We start from the raw sequence: 9,389 nt of genomic DNA on the forward strand, positions 1-9,389 counted from the left end.
ATTCCCAGCAATCTGTAATGAGGTCTGATGCTGTGCTCTGGTGTGTCTGAAAAGAACAACTGTGTACCTCATACATTAAATACATTTTTAAGTTTTTAAAAAAAGAGAGAGAACCATGCTAACAGTTAAAATAAGTATTGTGGAAAGTCCATTTACAGAGGGATAGAAGTCCAGTGATTCAATAACCATCTATTAGGGACTCCATCACCTTCAAGTGATAGGAGACAGAAGGAGTAAAGGAGCATCTTCATCTTCTGCATTGGGAGCTGGGGAATTAGTAGCACTGCTCTTCTTGAGTACCCGAGCTCAAAGCTACCTGTATTTCCAGATCCAGGATATCTGTTTCATTCTTCCAAACTCCTGGGTTACCATATATATATAAATAGTGAAAAGACACATACATATGGAATTCCCCATGTTAAAATAGGTTTTCTTTGGGTATATGTCATTTTTTAATATTAAAATTGATTTAATTTAGATGAAGTAGTTTTACCACTGTGTATACCAAGTCCATGCTAGGTGTCACTGGAGGCCAGAAGAGTGCCTTATGTCCTGTGATTGAAGTTACAAAAAGCTGTGAGCTGTGCCTTAGATTCTGAGAATCAACACTAGGCCCTGTAGATGAGCAGCCGACGCTGTCGGGCTGAGCCATCTATTCAGCCCCATTAACATGTCATTAATAGATGTGAATGGTTAATCCTAAGTTTATCTTTACCTGAACCCTGGTTACCCAGAAGAAATATAAGATGGATAGCAACAGAAACTGAGACTTCGTGCTTAAAGAAATTTCACAACCCAAATCTCCACAAAATTAAGGAAGAGTACACAAAATGGGCAAGACACTAAAAACTGACCATATAAGTTTTTAAAAGGTGGTTGGCCACTTGAACAAAGCTACCAGACTGAGTTTATCTCACATGGAAAGTAGGCAGCAATGGAAACCCACAAGGACATATATCAGGTGTATCCCTGCTTGAGTTTTTGCCTACTCTAAGGAAAGAAAAGAAAATTGCAGGCATGATGGCTGACTTGTCTGAATGGGCTTGTATTCTGTTTCCCTTATACATACAAAACATTCAATTAGGAGCTCTGATTGTTGGTGACTTCAGATGACATTGAGGTTGTTGTTTCAGGGGAACCTGAAACTCAAACAGTTCAGTCATTTTAAGGGTAGGGTAATCAGGCATTTGCAAAGAGTCATGGGGTATGGATGAACTATAAGGGAGGGAACTATAACATTGTTATAGTTATGTTATAGGATGTTAAAGGAGGAGGATTAATGAATCAGAAAGCAACATTTGAGGATATAGCTGAGGACATGTTGGCTCCTACTGTATCCTTTATATCCACTTAGCTGTGGTGGGTCAACCCCTTCCAGGAACTGTTTCCTTTTCTTGGCAACTGCACAAAGCTGTCAATGACAGCATTCTGCAGCCCCCACCCTCCACTTGTAGTAGAAGCTGGTCAACAATTACAATGATTTTTGCGGTGGAGGCACGAAGCCATAAAACTAGCACACCATAATTTAGCAAGGGGAATAAATATTCCTAAAGATCGGTTGTGTAGTGAAGGGCATTATGCTGACTTTCAAGAACAAATCCAATTTGATGACAGTGCAATTGAATAGTTTCATATTGCAGCTTTAAGAACTTGGGATTTGGTTGAAGAACCTGGGCAAAAATTTTCCTTATTTACTAAAATAATACAGGGTTCTGGAGAAGCCTTCATAGAAATCTTACAGAGTTTCAATTCAGCTGTAACATACCCTGAAACAGACAGTTACTCATAGAAATGTTGGGATGTGAAAATGTGAATTTAAGAGAGTAATCAAACCATTGAAAGCAAATGGAGCTCCTATAGATGATTGGAAAAGAAAACAACTGATATTGTTTTTCACAAGTATAATGCCAATATCATAGGGGGAAATCATAAGTAGAAACATTAGGAATCAAAATTTAGTGAATTTGGTCATTTTCAAAGAAATTGTTCAGCTAAAAGATACAGAGCTCAAAATAACAGGTACATTGACACTAGACAATATGGAAATCATAGAAGAGAACAAACAGGTTCTGGTCACGGTGAGCCACAAAGGCTTCCAGGATATTGTAGCCACCGTGGAAAGGGCAAACATTGGTCAACAGACTGCTGGTCTGAAAGAAACTTAAGAGGTAACTTCTTGCCATCAGAAAACAAAAAAGTGGGTCCTGCAGCAAACAATAGGAGCAGTGTTGCTTTGGTAGGTCAAGAGGTACTGAACAGGCAAGAAAACAAAAATTAGGTATTTATGATCTTATTTACACAAACTACAGAATAAAGTGCAGCTTTGGATCTGGCTACCAGTGGTGTGTATGGTCCCTTACCTTCAGGGACAATGGAATAATCTTGGGAAGAAGTAGATTAACTTTTCAAAGATTTATTGTGTGTCCAGGTATAATAGATAGTGATAGCAAGGAAGAAATAAAAATTATGGCATATGTGAAAAAAGAAATGCAAGTTGATGCAGGGGATAAAGTTGCTCAACTGTTGTTGTCTCCTTACATCAAGAGCAATACTGCTCCAGTAGAAAGGACAGGAGTTTTGGAGAGTACTGGGAAATGTGTTCTGACAAATAGGGGCCAATGATCAGAGACCCAAATTAATGGTACAAATGAATGGTGTTGACATAAAAGGTTTGGTAGATACAGAAACTGATGTTAGTATACTTCCTCAAACGTCTGGGAATTAAAATTAGCTACATCAGAAGGTTTACACACAATTTATAGGAATTGTTAAGTTTCACAAATAAGACCAAGTGTCCAATAGATTACCAATGTAGGACCAGAAAAGCAAACAGGGAAGTTGAGACCTTATGTGGCTAACTTACCCATAAACTTATGGGGAAAGGATCTTTTACAACAATGGGTACTCAAATTAATATTCCTGAAATTTCATGGACAGCAAATAAGGAAATTAGAGGTGATATGTTAGATCCTCCTAGAGAAGGTATTGATACAGGTGATAAAGAACAATTGCAAGCTGTGCTTATGGTCAAAGGATAAGTCATCACAAGGATTGACTTTCCAATTTATAAAATTTATAATTTTTTAAAAAATTTATAAAAGGGCAACTGCTGACATACCAACAGCCTTACCACTAAAATGGTTATCAAGCCTGCCTCTTTGACAAGAGCAGTGGCCCATAACAAAAGAAAAATTGCAGGAACTTGAATAAATGGTACAAGAGCAGCTGGAGGCTCAACATATAGAAGGGTCTCCCAACCCATGGAATTCTCCTCTATTTGTTGCAAAAAAGAAAGAAAGAAAGAAAAGAAAAAAAGAAAGAAAATCCGGTAAATGGAGGATAATAATAGACTTAAGAGAAATTAATAAGGTAATTCAACCAATGGGTCTGATACAACTTTCTCATGTTTCCTTGTTGGACAGAAGTACATTTTTATATCATTTATGTAATTACCCAAGTCAATGCCAGGTACCAGCTTATCCCCAACTATTTAGAATTTCCTATTGAATTTTGGTCTTGATTTGGTCTGTTCATTATTTGCTATACCCTGGTTCTTTTGTGGAATAGAGTTGCTTATTCTGTGGCACTGTGTATTGAAAGCATAACAGTCTCATTTAAGGATAATGATAATGTTAGAGTGTGATAGGTTAAAAAGTATTTTTCATTAGGAACTGAAGAAAGATGTGGTGGTTAAATGAGAATGGCTCCTATAGAGTCATTAGTTTGAATACTTATTTTCAGGTGGTGGAACTGTTTGGGAAGGAGCACAGGTATGGCCATTTTGAAATAGGTGTGTCATATGGGTGCACTTTGAGGCTTTAAAAGCATCTGTCCATGCCCATTGTGCTTGCTACCTCTTGTCTGAGGTTCAAAATGTGAGCTCTAAGCTGCTGCCATGTGTTTATATAGGCATCATTGACTCTAACCCTTTAGAACTATAAACTCAATTTGATGCTTTCAATTTTAATTTGTCTGGGCCACAGTATATTTTATGACAGCAATAAAAAGGCAACAATACAGAAATATTCAGACAATCTGCCCTTCCAACTAGAGAATCCAGGGAGGAAATGTTTTCTAACTTTAGCTCTAGAGCAGTTAGCATCAGTCCCATGTCTTTGAGGTTAGAAGTGATCCGAAGATTGACAGGTCTAAACTTCCATGAAAAAGCAACCCTGTTAAAAACATTCTTTACATCTAACTAAACCAATATAAAATAAATTCTCATATCCCTCTTCTATAGAAGACTGTCCTGCTAGGAATGATGGTCCAAAGGCACAGGATTAAGTAAATACTGTTATTTATCACAGATTCAATGTGTATTATACATTATAGTATACTTAGTGAATCAAGGTCAGCTGGGGTTGTTAAGGAGACAAAGAATGTATTTGCTAAGGGCCAGTTGTCTCCATGTTTTCCTTTCTTTTCCTAATTAAACCTAATGTTAAATTTTTATTAATTTCTATATTGTTCCCTATGGTGTTTTCTCTAATCATGTCCTAAAAGGTCAACTTGCCATTTTGACTTGTTCTTCCTCTATAATCTTAAGATGGACACAGTAAAATCTTTTCATTGTTCATGGTATATTCTCAGAACTGGCTGGTAGTTAACTAAATTACTAACTACAAAAAAAATCCACTTTGTAATTAATCATTTGCTAGGCACCTCAGCTTTGAGCTTGAATATTAAAAGGCTATCCTGCTTTTATTCCATTTTTTAAATTTATTTAGTTTTTTACTTTACATTCCAATATCAGCCAAGCCTCTCTATTCCTAGTACCCCCTCATGCAGATCCTCCCCCATTCCTCCCTCTTCCTTTGAAAAGGGGGAGACTCCTCTGGGTATCACCCCACCACTACCTTCATTACCCCACCCTTACACATGAAGACTCTACAGAAATTAGGAACACCCTCTCCACTGAGGCAAGACAAGCAGCCCATTTAGGGGAAAGGGATCCACAGGCAGGTGTGCAGGCAGGCAACAGATTCAGGAACAGCTTCTGCTCCAGTTGTTGGGGGACCGACCCTACACATCTGCTATATATGTGCAAGAGAACTGGGTCCAGCCAGTGCTTGTTCTTTGGTTGCTGGTTCAGTCTCTGGGCTCCCCTGCTTTTAATCAGGGCTGCTTCACCTTTTTTATTTCTTTAAAACTTGGGATCTATTTGAAATGGGCTATACTATGGAAGTGACTATGTAGACCAGCATTGTTGCAGTAAATATTAAAAAATAAAAAACAGTTTATTTCTTTTCCAGCCCTGAGGTCTCACTCATCAAGCCTGGTTTTAGTTCGGAGCCACGTGCTCCTCTGGCTCCCAGTCTGAGCTGCCAGCACGGCTCAACTTGTCTGTGCAACTCCCTTCCCTGGCTGTTTCCTACCACCTGTTCTCTGCCTCTGTCCCAGAGTGTTTCTCTAAGCCAGAATCCCACAAACACAACTCTACAGCCCGATAGCTTTTCATACAGGTTTTTATATTCAACTCTCAATCCACAAATCCTCTACACAACAAGATGGCATCAAATAGACAAAGATACAAACTGCTTTTCAATATGCAATACTAGACCTATAAAATTCTTAATGTTCATAGCTTTTTAACACCAATAAATCTACCTGGGTCCAACTGGTCCTTGGGAAGCTCCACGTTGTCATGACCTCTAACCCTGTCCTCTGACCTTCTTCAGACCTGTCAGCCCTCTCAACTTCCCTCGTCCCGCCCAGTCACTGGCTTTCCTTTATTTTACTAAAATGAGGAGGTTCAGTTGGAGTCACATGACTAGCTAGCCCTTCTTGGGGAAGTGAAACTAACATTAAAATACAAACAGCTTCTGGATAATCTACACAGCATGACCTCAAACTCATATATATGAATTTGCTTTCAAACTGCTAGGATTAATAATAGCATGTGCTACCATGCTTGGAAATATTTATTTTTGAAAATGATTGTATGGGCTCTGGTGGCAAACACCTAATATGACTTTAGGAGGTATTGTATTTTCCCAGCTCTCCAATGTTCCTTTTTATCTATGTTATTTAGTTTTGTTTTTATTTTCCTGTTTGTGGGGGTGGATGTTGACTTTGTAGCATAGGCTTTCCTCAAACTCAGTGATCTTCCTGCCTCTGTGTTCTGAGTGTTGGGATTGAAGAAATGAACTACTATTCATTCTCTGCTTGAACAATATGTTTTAGGATACATTCTCTCTCTCGTCCTCTCTCTCTCCCCCCTCACATAAACATACAAAGATTTTAGTTATTTTTTTATGTGTATGAATGTTTTGCCTGTATGTGTGTCTTTGTATTCCATTTATGCCTGTTGGCTAGGGACACCAGGAGATGGTGGTGTCAGAAGCCCCTGGAACTTGAGTTGCAGAGAGTAGGGAGCTGCCTTATGTGCTGAGCATGAAACCTGGGAGCTCTGGAAGAAATTTCAGTGACCTTAGCTTCTGGGTTATTTTCCACTTTCAAGTTTTCTATTCCTGACGTTTTCCATCCAAGGCTTTCTAGGTCACTTGGAGGTCAGACTTGTCCCTGCAGGGACAGGGAAGCAAACCACACTAAGAGATGAGAATGAAAGTTCTGTGCTGATTGACTTGAGGAATCAGACTGGGGGACTTAATATATTGCCAACATATTTAAAACAGTACAATCTGGTAAAAGATTTTCAGGCAACAATCAGTCCAGTTGCAGATACACTGTAAAGTTTAAGATGTGAATATGTAATAACTCTTTTACAAAGTACATGCAACCATGAGATTGGATTCTATAGCTAAAAGACCTAGAATTTAATGTGGTCTCTGACCAGTAGCATAGAGGTCATGTGGCCATAAAGTGCATGTGACATCTCCCCAAAGAATAGGTGACAGTCTAGGGAAGAAAGACTCTGAGAGTGATTATTCTGGGGAACTTGGGTTATATCTGCCTCTATAGTAAGAAGTAAGTGAGGTCTGCCTCCACAGATAGAAGAGATCACATGATCATTAACAAAATCCACTCTCGGCCTTTTGGATAAAATTCAAATATTTTATCTCCTTCACTGAGATAAAATAAAGTGTTTTAACATCTCTGTGTTTAACATCCCTGGTTTCCCTAGTGATCTGTAGATACAAGGACCTTTGTGTCCTCAACATTTTCTTGCTCATTAAAGAGTGAAATTCTCAAAAAGAAGTCTCTAAGCGGCTTTCCAATGCAATGTGGTCCATCCTGAAACCATTTAGACACAACCAACAGAAATGGACCCAGCAAGTTTTATTCATATATTTGAGCACACGTATTCACAAATACTTGACAAGGAAGAAATTGGCTGGAAAGAATTTAGGAAGGGATAGAGAGAGGACAATGAAAGTGAAAAGCAATGTAATATATTTTAATTGAAATGTATAAAAATAAATTTTAAATTAAAAGAGGCTAGAATGATAGCTTAGCCATTAAGAGCAATGGGTATTGTTGCAAAGGACACAGGTTCCTCTCCCAGAAGCCACATGGAAGCTAATTATTTCCTTTAACTCCAGTACCAGGCATTTCCTGCCTGCTCACCTCCATTGGTACTGCATACAGACACATGCAGGCAAACACGCACACACGCACACATACACACACATTAAAAATAAAGTTTAAAAATTAAAAATGGTATGCAGTGATGTCGCAACCCTGAGTCGATAGTCAGGGCTAGTTAAAATGAATTCCTCTGGTCCTGCATGGAAACAGCTGTGCTTAGAGGCAAAAGGAGCCTTATTCTGAGTTTAGAATAACTCAGCAAAGCTGTTCCTCTAAGAACAGCACCCTCAGTGCTGATAGGTGAATTTTCCTTGAAGTTTCCTGAATTTGTGTTTTCTGTCATTTGTATATGTGAGAATTATGGCATTAATACATCTATTTGGTGGATCATACATCATGATTAACAGGTAGCAATGACTCCTGAGCCATCTACTTTCACAATGTTATTGACTTGGTTTTCAGCTAAGACCTTATACTACAACATGAACATTCCAGAGACATTTCTATTTATCATCTTTTATAATTCATACATATTCCTGTATGATTTTGAGCTAAGAATGCCCTTAAATATTGCCTTTACATTGTGACCATGTTCAGAAGAGGATTTAACTTAGCATGCTTAGGAGTAGGCATACCTACATGTAAATGTATCCAAATTTTGTAAGTAATAATCTCAATGCTTCTTTGTTGAAGACAGTTTTTTAATCTGGCTCTTTTGAGGTTGATAAGATCTAGGCAACAGCTTACCATAGTATCCTACATACATAAAGGACATTGAATAGCTCTGTCCCATTGTCTGCTTGCCCTACATCTGGCTAACAAGCTCTTTTTTTTTTTTAATGACATTAGAACATACTTCAGAATTCTGGTGTATACTGAAGACCAGCTGAAACACAACAACATCGAAGCACTAGTTGCAGCACAGCCTATTCTAATGTGAAATATTCTAATAAGTCCACTTTCTATATACATAGATTCATCCTATTAGGTCTGTTCATATAGAGCACCTTTACTAATACAACTCTGTGTGTGAATGTGTGTTCACCTTCCCACTGAGCAAGATGTTCTGGCTAACAATAGTGCTCCACAGAGTTTGTCGTCTGTTTCTTTTTTTCTCCCAGGGTTCTCATACCTACCAGGTGAATGCTAGCTGCAGTTTACCTAAGCCCAGTATGAAGGACTCAACCCAAGTAAATTAGAGTATTTACGGCTTTATTGGGGGGCAGTTCTCTAGTGGGCTCACTGATCCCAAGGAACCAGAGGTTTCCCAGAGGCCAGAGAAGTTGCTATGGGTGGGTAGAATGAGGAGGGTGGTGGAAAGAGAGAGAAAGATTGAGCAACTCAAGTTGAGAGAAAAAAATACAATGGGTAAAGAGTTGAGAGAAGAGTGAGGGAGAGAAGAGGGAGGGAGAGGATGTTAAAAGATGACGTCCTGGGTTTCCCCACCAATGTTAGGAAAAGGATGAAGAGGGTGGGGGGATATGGCCCATGGAGGTGCAGCGAGGCCTGGGGGCAAGGGAGATGCCTCTGGGGGGGGCCCATGTTGGGAATCCCTTCCCTCTGAGGGACCAGCCACACTACGGTAACATACAGAATAGAGTTTATTCAAATCATGGGGGAGTTAAGAGGGTAGTAGAGGCAGAGAGAGAGAGAGAGAGAGAGAGAGAGAGAGGGAGGGAGGGAGGGAGGGAGGGAGGGAGGGAGAGAGAGAGAGAGAGAGAGAGAGAGAGAGAGAGAGGAATAGAGGAGTAGAGGCTGGCCACGAACAAGTGGAGGGAGAGGGCGGAAGGGAAGGGGAAGAGGCACGGTAGGAGGAGGGCAAGAGTGCAGGAGCAAGAGAGGGGTGAGTGGTAAGCAGCCCCTTTTATAGTGTCAGGTCACTGGGGTGGATCATACCTGGC

Source organism: Micromys minutus (assembly GCF_963924665.1).
Source record: "Micromys minutus genome assembly, chromosome: 21".
Classification (NCBI taxonomy): domain Eukaryota; kingdom Metazoa; phylum Chordata; class Mammalia; order Rodentia; family Muridae; genus Micromys; species Micromys minutus.